Raw genomic sequence first — 17,660 nt, 5'->3', positions numbered from 1 at the left:
CCAGTTGCCCATTCACATCCCTAGTAGTAAGTGACTTTCTCACTTGCAAAGCATTTGCGTAAATGTTTGCCAGATTGGTGCCTTCCCCATTTTTTTTATTAGTCTGAATCATTAACACTACAGACTGGAAAACCAGGTTCCAAGTCGAATAGCAAACAAGAAGTTATAGCCTATTCCAGGAAACAAATGCATGTATTCAGGAATAAGACTAGGCATAGCACATTTGCCAACCTCATCTTTGTTTTAAAAGAGCATCGGATCCATCGCAGATTGTAAATTCTCTAGGATTGCTGACAGTGCCACTCTACTCTCTCCAGACTGCAGCATGTTCACGTGCTCTCTCTTGAATTTAAAAAGACAGGTTTCCAAGCAGATTATTCCCCCCCACCCCCCGCTACATCACAGTTACTAAGAGTAGGAACTAGAGAGTATGATCCTGCAACGTGCTGAATGCCCTGACCCAGCAACACATGTGCTTAACTTTGTAAGTAATAAAAACTTCAGAGGGGGAGCCGAGTTAGTCTGTAACAGGAAAAACTTAAAAACTTAAAAAACAACAAATAGTCTAGTAGAACTTTAAAGACTAACAAAACATGTAGATGGTATCATGAGTTTTTGTCATCTGAAGAAGTGGGTCTTGCCCACGAAAGCGCATGATACATCTACATGTTTTGTTAGTCTTTAAAGTGCTGCCCAACTATTTGTTGTTTTTTAAGGTGTTGGGTTTTTTTGTGATTGATTGAAAGTGAAGTGATTTGCTGGATCATTGGGAACAGGTGGCTCAGCACCTTGCAGAAGGACCAGCAGTAATTGTTGGCAAGATCAAGTGGTATGTAGCATCTGTAACCTCATGTGGTATGTAGTGTCTGTAACAGGAGTGGGGAACCATTTTTGGGTCGAGGACCCAAAGAAAAATCAGTCAGGGGCTGAAGCAAAAAGAAAAAAAAAACCAAACCAAACCAAAAAACCCCACAACTTTACTGGAAAGTAGAAAGACACTCCCCACATACCCCTCACACATCAGAGCCCAGGCTAGTAGATTGTGTATGCTCCAGCCCTACAGGGGAACAGTGCGGGCTCCCCAATGCTGCGGGGAGGAGCCCTGAACTTTGGGGGCCAGATCCAGGCAAGCTGGGGGCTGCACCCAGCCTCTGTGCCTTAGGTTCCCCACTCCTGGTCTATAACATTGGACAGAGCAGAGGTGACTAACCTGCAGTACACACGAGGGAACACTAGAGAGAGCATAGGAGATTCTGTACAGGTAAGCAGGAGACTGACAAGTGGATGAAATAAGGAAGCTTTGACATTTCTGCGAGGTTTCTTAAGCAATAAATAAATAAATCCTTTTAATTGTCCTGGCTGCACCTTCCTGCCAAATTCCTGCTTTCAGTCTTTCAGGGTGAGTGATCACCTGCATGATGAAAGACAGTGGCAGGCAATAAAATGGCAGTGGTTCACCAGGTTTATACCCTAATGTGCCGCTGCTGCTGTGTTTACCTGCACTCTCGTAGGTACGGACGATCGCAGCTCCCATTGGCCGGGAACAGCAATCCGCGGCCAATGGGACTTGTGACCCCAGGTACCAGTGGAGACTTAGGAAAATGCAGCAGTGGGGGGCCTAACAGGGGCTAAATATACAGAATGGATATTTGCCCACTCCTGCTATAATATGTTCCATTTTACATCTACATTGTCCAATACAGCCATGTCACTAGCCACAGCCATGTGAAGCAGGCAGGTAAATTACAAACAAGGGAACATTTGGAAAAGTTCCTTTCCCATAGCCTAAGAAAAAGTAAGCCAGCAAAATTAGTTTCCTTCCCCTGCCCCTCTTCACACACTGTCTCCTTTTCATTCTTTATGATTTCCTAGCACATTTACCCAGTGTGGCTCGAGTCCTTAACTCAATGACGGGTGTTCTTTTTAAACAAAAGGACAATGTACGCGCTTTATTTAAATGACCGTATTATTCAAAACAAGCAGTGAGAGCAAAGTGCACGACACATCTGCCCCCTGTGCTCCCTAGCCAGAGTGAGGAACAGAGCGAACTGTGCACTTTCTCCTTGCTCCCTGACGAAGGTGAACAGCCAACAACATCCCTGTATGAATCTGGGGTGTGGGCAGGGGGGGGGACAATCAGCACCCCCCGTCCTCCCTAAAGGTGCTCCTGGGGGATGGGAGGCTCAGGGGTAGACCAGTCCTAGATGTGTGTCTGTGTATCTGTCTGGTTGTTCAAAAACTCCTCCTAAACGGTAAGAGCTAGGACCGTCAAATTCGATATACGGCTTCCTGTTATCATATCTTAAAGCAGGGGTTCTCAAACTTTTTGATACCGCGACCCCCCTAAATGCTCATGGAATTTGTGTGACCCCCCACACACCAAAATTGTTGAGCAAAAACATGGCTTGACTCACCCCTCCTGCAGTTGCTGTGCTGCAGGGAAGCTACGCTTCTCCTCCACAGCTGACACCCCCTCCCGGCACGCTACGCAGCTGTGGGAGCGCACTTCCAGAATCCCCGGAAGTGGCGCGAAGGACCCCAGCAGCTGCAACTCCCCCCCCGTAAGTTTGAGAAACGCTGCCTTAAAGCAAGGTCAGGCTTTGGTTATGTCAGGAAAATGGGATGTGCCTGGAATGGGATTGTTTCTCCTAAAACAGAAAGGGAGGGCTCTTCTAGATAATGATCACATGCGGGCAGCAAGGGATATAGGATGTAAAGCCCGGACAGTTATATTGTGCAATGACCAAGGTGGGGGGGAGGGCAGCAAGGGGTCAGAGATGGGAACTGGGACAGCTTTAACCCCGTTGGGTCAGGAGAGGACAGGAGTGGAGAAAGAAACAGCTATCTACCATATATGTGGGAGGGACTGGAGTAATTTCTCTCCTCCCGGCAGCCTGCATACTGAATTCCTCCTCCCCAACCCTACCCCAGAGCCATGATGTCAATGAAGCCTGCACATTTTCATTTTATTTTCCAAAAAGCAAAAATGGGTGGAGTTAAGGACCTGAGCAATGTCGGGTAAACCTTCTAATTTCTTATATTTAAGTGACTGCCTCACTGTGTCTTACCAGTGGGAAGCTTATGGGAGGCTGATACCCTGGCCGGATGTACCCCGTCCCTGTCCCCCGCCAGCCACAGGGAGCCCAGCAGGGTGTGTGGGGCAAAAGTCACTGCTCTGCTGATGGTAGTGATGCCAAAGAAGAGCTCAAAGGAGGAGAGCAGCCTCCCCCCCCCGTCCAAACTTGTTAGCAGCAGGTCAGAGGGACCCCCCCAGGAGACCCAATCCTGTTTGGTTCTGAGGCCCAATTCCTCTAAGGGACATTTAGATATCATCTGGCTCCCATTGTTCCTGGGACGTAATAGCCATGGTGTCTGAGAACTCGCTTACCCTCTGTTTTTTGCATGGATGAAATTAAATGGGATTTTCTACACATGTCGTTGAACTGGTGCAATCCAGCCCTGGGAAGGGCACGCTTTTTGTATAGACAGACACCGCTTTCCAATCTCAGTGCAGAAACAAGCCCTCCATCAGGGTGGGTGCTAAGCAGTGTGGCAATAAGGGGTTAAAAGAGTGGGGTGTGGAGGAGTAAATAAACTGCAGGTGTGTGGTTAACAAGGTACTAATTGGGTGACTGGGGGAGTGGGGGGGGCTGTGTCCAGAAGGGACCACAGAGGCTAATCAGAGGGCTTTTGTGGAAGGCAGAATGGCTTGAAGTCCTGAGCGCCTTATGAATGAAAACAAAAAGCTGTTGAATGTTTTGTTTCTTTTCCTTCCTTCTTCTGTGGGAAACTGGAGCTATGGCTCCTAAGCGTGAGCAGAGGGTTTTGTCTATACTGGAAAATTGTACTGAATTCACTATATCAGTTTAGAAACTACTTTAATGGAAGGCTTGCACCTCCCTTCACAAATCCACTGACTTTGATACTCATGATACTGTTTATACAGTGCTTTTTTTGTTAAAAAAAAAAAAAAAAAACGGTGCCAGTACTCCAGGGAAAAAGTTGTTGAGCTCTGACTCGAGGTGCCGGTACTGCATCTGGAGCTGCTGGTACTGCGTACCGGGCAGTCCCATCACAAAAAAAGCACTGTGTATATATATTCTTGTTAGTCTCTATGTCTAGACAGTGGGGCTATTTCAGGATACCGGAAGTATCCCGACATAGCTACCCCGTGTCTTTTAAACATGCCCGTTATTTTGAAATATTTTTTAAAATAATGGGCATGCTATTTCGGCATCCTGTAACCTTTGTTCCATGGGGGCTAAGGGATGTGGCAAAATAGCACATCATTTCAAAATTTATGTAGATGCACCAAATTTTGAAATGTTATTTCAAAATACAATCAAAATAAGATACTCAATTTGCCTAGCACAAATTACACATCTTATTTTGAATTTAAGGTGCTGTGTAGATGCACCCTAAAGCGCTACAGGACCATTAGTTTTTTGAGTTTTTTCCCACCGACTTTGATGTAAGCTTGCCTTAGAATGATGTAAATGTTCCCTTCTGCCTAGATCCCCACATGTATTTAGGTACCTCACTTTCATTGATTTGAGTTAAGTGCACCTATATTTTTGGAAATCCAGACTTTCAGTCTTACACTAAATTGGCCTAAGACGCTCATATACCCCAGCAGAGCGCCCACATGTATGGGTTGTACATGTTTAATAAAACTAGTTTCTGAACCAATGTTGTATGATTTTATTGTGTACACAAGATCAGATATTCCTAGCAAACGCTTGGGATTTTGTTTTTTTTCCACCTTGAGCAGCTGCAGCTAGGTTCATCAGAAACAAGCTAACAAGGGTGGAAATAGCGGAGTGATTGCCTGAGCTGATGCTTCAGGATGAAAACTGATAGTTCTTCAGGCCCCAGAGGTTGCATGGCCCCTGTATAGCATTGCATGCTTGGCTGAATGCATGCTGATGTTGTTTTCCTGGGATGAATTCTGTCCTGAATTGCACCTGGTGCCAGTGGGTGAGGAAGCATCAGGTACAGGGAAGGATTGTCATGAATATAACACTGTCACATCAGAATGCTGTTCAAGTGATCGTTAAATAATCTGCATAACATTTCTGGAAGGTTGGTAGATAAGTGCTCTGGTCCTCTCTTACAAATTAAATGAGGAGTCCTCTAGCACCTTAGAGACGAACAAAAATACATAGAATTATGAGCTTCTGTGTGTAAGACTCCTTTCATCAGATGAGATGGAGCGGAAATAACTGAATCCAAGAGATAAATAACAGCAAAAGAAATACTTTCCAATTGTAGGACCCGTGTTAATGAAGCTAAAGAAGTCACAGCTTTAGCTTCATTAACACGGGTCCTACAATTGACAGGTACTTCTGCTGTTACATATATTTGGTTTCTGTTATTTCCACTCCAACTCACCTGATAAAGTGGGTCTTACCCTGGAAAGCTCATGAGCCTATATATTTTTGTTAGTCTCTAAGGCTGTGTCTACACTGGCAAGTTATTCCAGAAAATCAGCCGCTTTTCCGGAAAAAGTTGCCAGCTGTCTACACTGGCCACTTGAATTTCTGGAAAAGCACTGACGATCTCATGTAAAATCATCAGTGCTTTTCTGGAAAAACTATGCTGCTCCCGTTCGGGCAAAAGTCTTTTTCTGGAAAACTGTTCCGGAAAAGGGCCAGTGTAGACAGCACAGTAGTGTTTTCCGCAAAAAAGCCCCGATGGCGAAAACGACGATCGGGGCTTTTTTGCGGAAAAGCGCGCTACATTGGCCATGGACGCTTTTCCGCAAAAAGTGCTTTTCCGGAAAAGCGTCCTTCCAATCTAGACGCGCTTTTCCGAAAATGCTTTTAACGGAAAACTTTTCCGTTAAAAGCATTTCCGGAAAAGCATGCCAGTGTAGACGTAGCCTATGAGTCTATGAGGTGCAGGTTGGGCCGCTCTAAGGGCTGGGGGGTGGGGGGGAGCCCAATCTGTGCAGCACTGAGAGCTGTCTGCTCCTGCCCACAGAGCCAGCCTCCTCTCCTCCATCTTGCCCAGAGGCCCAGCAATTCTGTCGCTCCCCCATCCCCATCCCCCCGTGGAAAGCCAGAAGATTTTCAGACATTGTTGACGGGGGTAGTTCTGGGTGACACAGGGAGACCGCAGTACAGTGGTAAAGAAAGAACTAATGTAAACTCCATATTCCCTAAATGAGAAGTGGGTAAACTCCATTTCCCTGTGTTTCCCGTCTGCTACACCATTGCAGCTGGGGACGGGGATGAAGAGATGGGTGAGATACGGTCTCTCCCAAGAAGGAGCTGATCTTAATAATCAAAGTGCTTAGAAATCTCCAGCATAACAAGATAGTTTTGAAAACTGGTCTACCCCAGTGGTCTGGGGGTAGAGTTTGTGCTACAAATTCAGATTCTTTTGAGCTTATTATGGGTGGCCTTTAATTTTCAAAGTACTCTAAAATCCAAGGGCATAAAAATTATCTTGAATACTGGCGGGGGGAGGGGTACTTTGTGCAAATTTGAAAATGTACAGTCTTTTGTTCAAGAAACTTGTCAGATACAGCCCTCAACTCCCAATAGGCAGCTGAATTTAACAATCTCTGTGGTGGGCCACCTGTGTCTGCCCTCTTCTCCCATGTGCCTCTTGCACACTGGAGCCCCACACCTCCTGCACCTCCTCCTCCCTCCCAGTACTTTTGGAGCACCACAAATCCGCTGATTCACGCTCCATCCGGTGGGCCCCCGGTGGAATCCCAGACGCCCACGGGCCGCAAGTGGCCCACCCCTGGTAATCATAAGGCCCACGGAGATGAAGGAGGGTCTCTCAGAAAGGCATGGTTGCCTATCGCTGCTCATTGCTGTGACAACTGATTTTCCTCAAGGGGGTTTGGAGTAGACCAGGGCTACTCAACTTTGGAAGCCCCGGGGCCCACAGTGATACGCACAGCACATGCCGAGAGCTGCCACTTAAGCGTGGTTGCATAAATATGCAAATATATGCAAATAGCTTCTTTCACACGGACGGGCATGAATACAAAGATTAAGGCAAGACTACACAACACGCAGGCCCCATTTAAGTCGGTTCTGCTGATATTAATAAATTCCACCCATATGACAGCACATTTAATGAGCAATGACAGTCCAGGAATTTATCTACTAAAATATATATCAACAGAAGACCATTACAGTGACTCACTGTTGTGGAGCATGTTCCCAGTGGAGGCCGTGTTCAAAGGATCCCATGTGCAGGCCGTGCATTGAGCCCCACGTAAACCCAAACTGCAAACAAACGGGCCGCGGGCCACGTGTTGAGTAGCCCCGGAGTAGACTTGAGGGGAGAGGGAAAAGAACATCCATTGAAACAAATGGGTCGGGTCACATGTCTTTGAGTGATTGTGCTCATCTTGAAGGAGTGTTCCGATTCCTCTGGGAACTTCTCTTTGAGATGAGCAGGGCGGAGCCTTCCTGGGCTGGGTGCAATTGAAGGCGCACCCTGTTCTACTCAACAAAGAGGATGTCATAGCCATTTGGCAGCCGAGGTGAGTAAATATTCTCTAGGACAGGTAAAGCTGGTGACATCTGGCAACTCTGAGTCAAAGTTGGCCAGCTGATGTTCACTAAGCCTGCCCTAAATGTGTGGTTTGCATTTGGGAGGACACGGTCCAAGCCTATCTCCTATAGTACCCATTAACTGTGTTAAATGGGACAGCTATGCTGAGAAAATGAAGTAGGGAGCTGAAGCCTGGCTCTCTGGAGCAGCAACAGTGCTGTGGCTGCTTACCAGAAATGACTGTGGCCCTCAGCTCTATTTCACTATCCATCTTCTTTGTTTTTAACTCACAATGTGGGACCCAGGATCCTGAATTTGATTCCCTGCCTGTTGCACTTTAGAGCATGTAGTGTTGTCCTTGGTTGCAAGGCTTAGGATATTTGGTGCTTTCCTTTAGGCCCCATCTCTGGGAACCATGTGATTACAGAAAATCTCATGTTTATTTGTTCGGGGTTTTTGTTAAGAATGTTTCGAGCCCTCATGATTGCGGAGAAAAGCTGGAAAATATGAATTCTGAAAACCATGATGCCAGAGGAAAATAAAACAATCCCAAATGTTATTTTGAAGTGAGTGACTTTTTTGGAGGGACGCACTGATGATTTTTGAATGCTCGGGAGGGGGCAATATTGATGACTGGTCTGCTTTTCGGAAGTGTTGAGAACTGCGGTTTGCATTGAATCCAGTGGGAATTACAGAGCTTAGCACCTCTGAAAATCAAACCTTTTGTATTATTGTCAGTTGCTTTACTGCCTCTTTCTGAAGCATAACATTTAAGTCCTCCTCATTGGATAATCTACCCAACTGAGAAATTTTTAATAATAGGATGGCTGGTTGTGAGTAGTATTTACAAGAGGATGGTTGAGTATATGCAGAACAACCCTGCAGACTTCAGCTCCATCACTGCAAGTACAGTTTTATCATATAGGCAAATAGAAAATATTTATTGTTCATATTAATCAGCACAGTACAAACATGTTAATATTTTTGCTTATGGCAGTAAATTCTACAAGACAGATACATTCAGAAGGCCACATTGTTAAATTTGACATAATTAGTCTAGCATAGCAATTGCAATTTTTCTTTGTGCTACGTGAATGTTTGATTTGCATGTATATGATAGTTTTGTGTCCTGTATCTTTCATAATTGCCATAGTGGATTAGACTAGTGGCTCATTTTTTCCAGTGTCCTGTCCCTGCAAGTAGTCAGGCCACAATAAGTCAAGGAAAGATATAAACATTCTCTTTGTCTTATGTGGACTATTCAACTAGATCCATTACCAAGCTGTCCCATTCATTTCCATGGGACTCCCATACTCTGAGCTAGTAGATTAGGTTGTAGGATTGGGACCTATGAGGGGAATGTTAATGGTAATTATATGTGGCTACGTCTAGACTAGCCCCTTCTTCGGAAGAGGCATGCTAATTTCTAACTTTGGAATAGGGAAATCCGCCGGGGATTTAAATAAACATGGCCGCCGCTTTTTTTCCGGCTTTCAAGTAGGAATAAGAGATCCTCCGGAAAAGGGTTTTATTCCGGAGGATCGCGCCAGTCTGGACGCTCTTTTCCGGCTTTTCCCCAAGCCGGAAAAAAAGCGGCGGCCATGTTTATTTAAATCCCGCGGGGGATATTTAAATCCCCGGCGGATTTCCCTATTCCAAAGTTAGAAATTAGCATGCCTCTTCCGAAGAAGGGGCCAGTCTAGACGTAGCCTGTGTGTTTACCAGATTAACAGGAATAAATGTGGGTTTTGGTCGTACAGACGCAGCCTCAACTATTGTGGTGGCAGTATTTTCTATGGCCTTGTCTATACTACCATGGGCTGTAGACAACTTACACAACTTCAACTACAAGAATAATGTGGCTGAAGTAGATGTACTTACATCTTTACTGTGGCTTAAAGAGGTAGCTGAGTTAGTCTGTACAGAATAAACTTAAAAAACAACAAATAGTCCGGTAGTACTTTAAAGACTAACAAAAACACGTAAATCATGGGTTCCCAAACTGGGGAGCGTGCCCCCCTCGGGGGCCATGAAGCAATCCAGCCCTTCCCATCAAGTTTTGCTGCCCCGGTCAGTTCCTTTTTTTTCTCAACAAGTTTTGCTGTTGTGGGGGTGAGGGTTTTTCAAAAATCCAAAAGGGGGCGTGGTGCCGAAAAGTTTGGGAACCACTGATGTAGATGGTATCATGAACTTTCGTGGGCACAACCCCCTTCTTCAGATGAGTCAACAGTTGATGCTCTTCCATTGACTCCACCTACTCTTCTAGTGTTAGTGGAGTACCAGAGTTGACCAAAGAGTGCCTGGCAGTTGATTGATCGAGTATTTACTAGACACAATAAATCAACCCCTGCTGTATTGATTGCTGCCCATTGATCCACTGTGTAGTGAAGACATGCCCTAAGAAATCTGTGGTCCAATGGTTCATATTGCCAATGTGTTTCCAATTACTAAGTCCTTGTTGGCAAGGCAAACTTAGTTTGGAGCGAACTAAAAGCACATTTTTGAATGAAAAATAAAAAAGCATATACAACATTTTTTGTTTTATTTCATTCTTCGATAACTGCAAAACCAGCTAAATGGAATGTCCTTATCTATTCTGTTCCTTGCTCCCATAAGAAAACAAAATCATAACTGTGATGAGCACAGGCCTGAGAAATTTCAGTCCCATAGGTCACATTTTTCAGAAATGTATCCTCTGAAAACAAAGTCTCACAATGAAAGTGCCTCCAACTATTAATTGGCATCTATGTCTGGCTGTTTATATAACAAGGAGCATGGCAGCCTTTATTGGCATATAATTCCAGAGAGAAATCCCTTAGCTACTACTTATCTTATACTGACATTCAAATGTTTCTCCTGCATTCACTTTCCAATTGCTATATTTTGTACTGTAGCAATATAATCATGCTTTTGGTTGTAATAATATATCGATATTGTTCTTTTTATCGGTGTTTGCATTTGTCCATCCAATTCAATACAGACTGCCCTTTTTGTTACAACTTGTTTGTGCTTCTAAAAATGTTCACACCTGATGCTCTTTATAGTGTGTGTTTTTAATGTCTACACTTCTTATGATTTGCATTTATTGGATGATTGCATCTTTTTTTTTTGCAATAACATATGTATATGTAAATGTCATTGCAAACCAAAATAAAAAAGATGCACTCATCCGACAAATGCAAATCATAAAAAATGTATAAATATATATAAAATGAAATATTTTAACCACTGCAAAACTACAACCTGATTTACATTTGGATGCATTCCATGACATGCTGTTATATTTTACATTTGGTTGCATTCTGTTTTTATTGTGACTTGGATAGCTTGTTGCATAATAACTGAGAGTGTGCGCTAGCCAATGCAAACCATACAAAAAATATATAACAACAAAGCGCATACGACCTTGGTATACACCGGCACGCATGTCTCCAGGAGATAAAAAAGCATTATAGGGCGCTTAAAGAATCTGCACATTTCCAGTTGCACTTTTAAGGGCTCTTGTCGCTGTATGTTGAGCGCCTGAGAGGAGCAAAGCCAGGCGGAGAGGGGAAGCCTGGATTTTCACCCAGCAATATCTCCCCTTAGGGAGCCCCCCAACCAACAAACCTTTGCAGATTTTTGCCCCAAGTTCCCCCCAGACCAACCTAGACCTTGCCTCTGCTGGGGAAGGGGCAGGTTTCAATGACAAACACACCCGCTGACCTAGGAATAACCCCCTCCTGTTTCTCTCTCCTGGCCACTGGTCCAAGAGAGATGGGGGGGGGGGGAAGCAGAAGGAGGAGCGCGATGGATTCTGGGAGGTGTAGTCCTTGGGACTACCGAGGTTCTTTCCCTTGCTCGGTGCAAAAACTGCCTTCCCCACATGGCCTTGCGCCTAGGCGCATGAGCCCTCCATAGCTTTAGCGCATCTATTATGCTGCCTTGCTGAGGATAAAAAGAAGAGCAACTGGAGGAACTATAAGGCAAACGTTGCTGGAGCTGCCGGGGCAAAGTAAATCTATTTAATCTTACCCTTTATTCGTTCGATGCTTTGTTTTGCTTTGCTAGCACCGGGCCATGTTTTCTGGAGGAGGGGGATTTGTGGGGGGGCGGGAGGGGGGTGAATGCAAAACCCACTTGGGAAAGGCTAATGCGCTTTTTGTGCATGTGTGTGTGTGTGTGCATGTGTGTGTGTGCAAGCCCTTTAACGCTCCGCTTGGTGCTGCAGCCTTTGTGCCTTGCAACAATGTAACAAAGCCAGCTGGAGATTGGATACAGTGTGGCCGCTGATTTCTCTCTCTTTTTCTTCTTCCCCCTCCTCCTTTCTCTAACCCGGCGCCCAAAGCAGCCCCATCAGGAGCTATAAGGGGGGGATGTCTGCAGCCGAGACCCTGCCTCTCTCGTTGCATTCTCCTTCTCTGCCGCCCCCTCCCACCGTAGCGCCCCATCCCCTCTAAAAGGCTGGAGTTTGTGCGGCGCTGCGAGGTCGCAAGTCCATCTCTTTTACGGAAGGGATTTTTTTCCCCTCTCTCTCTCTCCTTCTGCCCGCCATCTTTTGAAGGAGAAAATTAGGGGCGAGGAAAAGCGAGAGGACTTTCAGGCTTCCTGTAAAAATACTAATCATAATACAAGAGCAAGGACCCCGCTCGCAGCTGGGGCCGAGCAGATGGGTTTACAGCTCTGCCAGTCTTCTGCAAGCCAATGGCTAGTCAGTTGCAAGCCTCGAGTCAATTTCAAAGGAGCACAAAGTATTCCCCTCCCCCCCTCCCCACACTCCGTCCCCTTTGCTCTGCTCTGAGTTGCAAGAAGCCGGAGAGAAACTGTCGGGAGCGTGGAAGTGTTTTGGGGGTGCAGAACTAAGTGGGGCTTTGCTGTCTGGTTTTTGGCACCCAGGTCGGTGGCGCCAGGGTTGCGGGTCTGGCCAAGGAAGGGCAGCAAACTACCAAATGTCTTCTCGGGAGAAAAGCTCCTCCCGTGGAATAGGTCCCTTGATTTGCTCACAGCCATTCCCCCCTCCTGGTTCACTGACCTGCAAGGAGGAGAGGGTCCTGAGCAAATTGCCTAGATCACGCTATAAAATGCAGGTGAACAATTGGTGGTGTTGAAATCAAGTCCTGCCAATAAATGACAACAAAGGGTTAGTTGCCTGAATCGGGACCCCTTTCCGTTGTAAAATCACAGAGCAAAAAGGACACCCAGGCAACACATGATATTTTGTGTGAAATACAAGTAAAATAGCTGTCACTGTGGTTCTCACACGGCCTCAGATGGGGGAGAAAGGGCGGGAGTTAAAAATTTAAAACTCGAATGTACTTTTTTTGTCATGTATGCTGTTTGTTTACTCTTTGCCCCGGCTGGGAAAATGGAGATAGACCACTGCTTCCAGTCTAGTCAGTTTCACTTTCGCACTTCCACACAATGCTGCAATGTTTGGGTTGCACACAACACAGTGGGAGCGTTTGAACCTAAAGGAGAAGTCTTAGAACATATACATCCAGAGTAAACTAAACAAGTTCTTTAGCAAAATGAAACAAGATCCCTGTAGAAACTATCTTTAATAGTGCAGACAACGATTTCCTTTCCATAGGTTAATTAGTTAATTATTAGATAACAAATCTGCAGCATGCATATGCTTTTCCATAGGAATCAAAGCAAAAAATAAATAAGAAAGAAAGAAAAGAAACTTTTAGCTTCAAAATGAAATAACATTCTCACTAATACAGTGAAAGCTTTTTAAATTCAAACCTTAAAATTCCAGTTTAAGCTACTTGATGTTATTAAATCATAATTTGGGGAAAGCACAATTAGCCAAGTGCACCTGGTGTCCCCTGCTGGGGAAGAGCTGTTTTTGACAGGCTAGTTAATATTTTTAATACACACAGAGTTATGCGAGTCATGCTAAGGGGCTGTCTCCAAATTAAACGGGAAATTAAGATCAAAGGCTGCAGCATTGTCCTTAACTCACCCTGTAATATATCAAGGTGTTAGATAGGACTCCGGTCACCCACCATATGTGCTGCTGTATTCGGACTCATTGTGGGTGTTAAAAGAGCAGAATAAATTGTTTCCTTCAAGAAACAAAAGGTCAGACAAAAATTATGGTTTTGTGTTGCTTTTATAAAAGTTATACTTTGCTGCGTATGCAAAATGCTTGCCTAGTCTGAAGACCATAGAACTAGGAGACCAGGGAGGCTCCAAGTGACCTGGAATATGTTTTGTTAGCTTAGAATTTTAGGGAGTTTCAAATAATACACCCTGCAGGCTTCTGCAGAATAGCATGACTTCCAACCTGGGCACCTTCTTTTTGTAAAAGGGTTTAGTTCACAATCTTTTGTGTGTGTTTAGATTGTATTTCTCTTTCCTTTGCCCCTGTCAGTTAAAAACATGCATTCACATACTCGGTGATTTCAGACCATGCTTAATAAATGAGGTAAAACAGTTGTACACAACATCCACTGTAAGGTTACCACAATACCTCATGTTATGCTGTACGTACAGTATTCAAGGCATAGTCAGCAACTGTTCATACTGAAGGCCCTTATTAGAAATGTTTGTTCCACGTGCAGGTTAAAATTTTCAAAGATGTGCTTAAATGATTTAGGAATCTAAATCCTATTATCAAAAGTGACTTGGGGGACTAGGGTCTAAATCCCATTGTCTTTCAATAAGATGTGGGACTAGGTGATTGTGGCATTTTTACCTGTGACACTTTTTAAAACACCAGCTTAGTCATTTTGAATAGATTTTTTTCTTTGAATGTTCTAATAATTTCTATTGCCAGCAGATCTAGGGAAGTGATTATTCCCCTTTTTCAGCACTGATAAGGCCACATCTGGAGTATTGCCCCATTTCTGGGGGCCCTGTTACAGAAAGGATGCAGATGCACTGGAGAGAGTCCAGCAGAGGGCAAAAAATAAAAAAAATGATTAGGGAACTGGAGTATATAACTTATGTGGAGAGGCAGAGGGATTTGGATGTATTTAGTCTACTGAAGAGAAGAGTGAAGGGGGATTTGATAGCAGCCTTCAACTTCCTGAAAGGGGGTTCCAAAGAGGAAGGAGAGAGGCTGTTCTCAGTAGTGACAAATGACAGAATGAGGAGCAGTGCTCTCAAGTTGCAGTGGGGGAGGTCTAGGTTGAATATTAGGAAAAACTATTTTGCTAGCAGGGTGGTGAAGCACTGGGATGGGTTACCTAGGGAGGTGGTGGAATCTCCATCCCTAGAGGTTTTTAAGTCTTGGCTTGACAAAGCCCTGGCTGGGTTGATTTAGTTTGGGTTGGTCCTGCTTTGGGCAGGGGCCTGGACTCGATGACCTCCTGAGGTCTCTTCCAGCCCTAGGATTCTATATTGCAGGCAACATCGTTCTTTCACATGTTATTTTTAAGTGAAGCTGGTTTTGAGAAAGTGTCTGAAAATGAAACCCTTTTCAAACCACAGCTGTGCTTTCTTGCCTGGCTAGAATTTAGCAGGTGGACTGACGGAAACCAAATTTTTTTCTGATAATTCAAAGATCAATTTCGCCTGGGCCAGAGAGTTTGTATTGCACAACTGCATCCCAGCATTATGTCTCTAACAGAAGTCTCATCCCATAAAACTAGGGGACAATAATAGATCTTATAAACCTTGACTCCAGACTCTGTGATCCTGTTGACCTGAGCAGAGCTCCGTGGCTTTTATTGTTGACGCCAAAGTGGTTTGCACGTGTTGGGAAGTTAGGCCGCTGGATTGCATGCGCATCTTTAATACACCTGTGCGAAAAGATGCAGCTGTATGTTAGTGGTGTTTCAGACCTTTTAAAAATGCACCTGTGCAGTAAGGGCCTGGCCTGATACCCAGTGCTGCCTTTGGCCAGGTCTACACTGCAAAGTTTTGATAAGAACATAAGAACAGCCATACTGAGTCAGACCAAAGGTCTTTCTAGCCCAGTATCCTGTCTGCCGACAGTGGCCAGCACCAGGTGCCCCAGAGAGGGTGGACCGAAGACAATGATCAAGTGATTTGTCTCCTGCCATCTCTCTCCAGCCTCTGACAAACAGAGGCCAAGAACACCATTATATCCCCTGGCTAATAGCCTTTTATGGACTTAACCTCCATGAAATTATCTAGCTTCTCTTTAAACACTATTATAGTCCTAGCCTTCACAGCCTCCTCTGGCAAGGAGTTCCACAGGTTGACTACACACTGTGTGAAGAAGAACTTTCTTTTATTAGTTTTAAACCTGCTCCCCATTAATTTCATTTGGTGTCCTCTAGTTCTTCTATTTAGGGAACTAATAAATAATGTTTCTTTATCGGCCCTCTCCACACCACTCATGATTTTATAGACCTCTATCATATCCCCCCTCAGTCTCCTCTTTTCTAAACTGAAAAGTCCCAGTCGCTTTAACCTCTCCTCATATGGGACCCGTTCCAAACCCCTATGTCAGGAGTGTACAAAAACCCCCATAAACCTCCCGGATATAGCATGTGTGTAACCCGCCCTGTTTATATCCCCTTTGCCGCTCTCAGCTGCATCTCCCTTGGGATAGCTACACCAGCAAATCCTTTGTAATGCAGACGAGGCCTTAGAATCCCACTGGTTCTCATTGGGAACCTTTAAGCCTGGCGGTTCTCACTGACCTCACAAATGCCCCAACCATCTAACCCAGAAATGGGCAACTTAAGCTAGCGAGTGGACCGCATCAGTGGGCTGCAAGGTTGTCGTAACCAGGACAGTCTCCTGTGACAGGGACTTCACATGCCCTGGCTTTATGTGGGTGCCACTTTAGTAATACTGGTAGGAAAAAATGACGTGGATGGAAATCAGTAGAAATTGGCTACCCTGCAAGGTCAACAGTAAACAAAACGTCTGGCTGGCCTCACGTAGAACTCAGATGGGCTGCATGGTGCCCACCACTGGTCTAGCCCCTTTTCTCAGTTAGGGATTTAATCAGTTAATTGGTTAAACAGGCTGCGGGTGGGGGGCTGCCCCAGGACTGGCCTTACCATGAGGCAAACTGAGGCGGCCGCCTCAGGTTCCAGACTGTGTGTGGGGGGGAAGCGGGGGTGCCACTAGGATCCAGAGAATTCAGACCTTTCAAAGTTTTGGCCCAAGCGAGAAGGCATGGGGGCATCATATGAACTCCCCGCCTCAACTGCCCCCAGGCACCAGTTAACTGTTAACCAGTAAGTGTTGCCCAGGATGGTGATGCTTACCAGGTAACCGGTTAGCCTGTTACCTATGCATGTCCCTGTTCTTGGTAACAGCCAAGTGCTGTGAAGAGGGCTCGCGTTTCAAAGACTTAGGCCTGGCCTACACTTAAAAATTAGCTTGACCCAGCCATGTTGCTCAGGGTTCTGGAAAATGTCACGTCCTAAGCACTGTCAACCTAACACCCAGTCGAGATGCAGGTAGGGCCATGGATGGCCTCAACCTAGCTACCGCTCTAGGGGCTGTGTCTACACTGGCCCCTTCTTCGGAATAGCCATGCTAATTTAGAACTTTGGAATAGGGAAATGCGCGGGGGATTTAAATATCCTAACTTTTCCTAACTTGAAAGTAGGAATAAGAGATCCTCCGGAATAGGGCTTTATTCCGGAGGATTGCGCCAGTTTGGACGCTCTTTTCCAGCTTTTCCCCAAGCCGGAAAAAAAGCGGCGGCCATGTTTATTTAAATCCCGCAGGGGATATTTAAATCCCCCGCGCATTTCCCTATTCCAAAGTTCTAAATTAGCATGGCTATTCCGAAGAAGGGGCCAGTGTAGACGTAGCCTAGGGGTGTTTCTAGACTACATCCCTCTTTTGACAAAGGGATGTAAATTAGGCACTTCGAAATTGCAAATGAGCTTTCTTGGATCTGGCTCTAGCGGCACCACTAGCAAGGTTCCTGGATCTGGACTTCTAACACTCCAGTCATCTGAAGAAGAAGCTCATGAGACCATCGACATGTTTTGTTAGTCTTTAAGGTGCTACTATTTTATTTGTTGTTTTTTAAGTTGTTCCTGTTACATATTAACTTGGCTACCCCTCTGCCCATTTAAATTGGTTTAGAAGCAGATTTAGTGAAATTGATGCAACTTATTTCTATGGATGCTCTTAAACAGATTTAAGAGCGAGTCGTGTTTATTGGGCTAGGCTTTGGCTGCAGAGGAAAGTTACCTGGGCATAACTGACAGGTAGAA

At 45.1% G+C, this 17,660-nt stretch overlaps 1 protein-coding gene across 2 annotated transcripts in view; it reads left to right on the top strand.

The window, feature by feature from the left end:
* The first annotated feature begins 11,355 nt into the window (after positions 1-11,355).
* BRD3 (bromodomain containing 3) overlaps positions 11,356-17,660 on the top strand; it is an 85,704-nt gene continuing 79,399 nt past the window's right edge. For both annotated transcript variants that reach the window (XM_075905183.2, XM_075905180.2), the window contains exon 1: positions 11,356-11,512. The gene's annotated coding sequence lies outside the window, so the exon portion shown is untranslated. The remainder of the gene's footprint in view (positions 11,513-17,660) is intronic.

The sequence above is a fragment of the Pelodiscus sinensis genome, chromosome 23 (genome assembly GCF_052426305.1).
Source record: "Pelodiscus sinensis isolate ZL-2025 chromosome 23, ASM5242630v1, whole genome shotgun sequence".
NCBI classification, from domain to species: domain Eukaryota; kingdom Metazoa; phylum Chordata; order Testudines; family Trionychidae; genus Pelodiscus; species Pelodiscus sinensis.
Note: the sequence above shows the minus strand (reverse complement) of the source record. Positions and strands in the feature narration are given on the sequence as shown.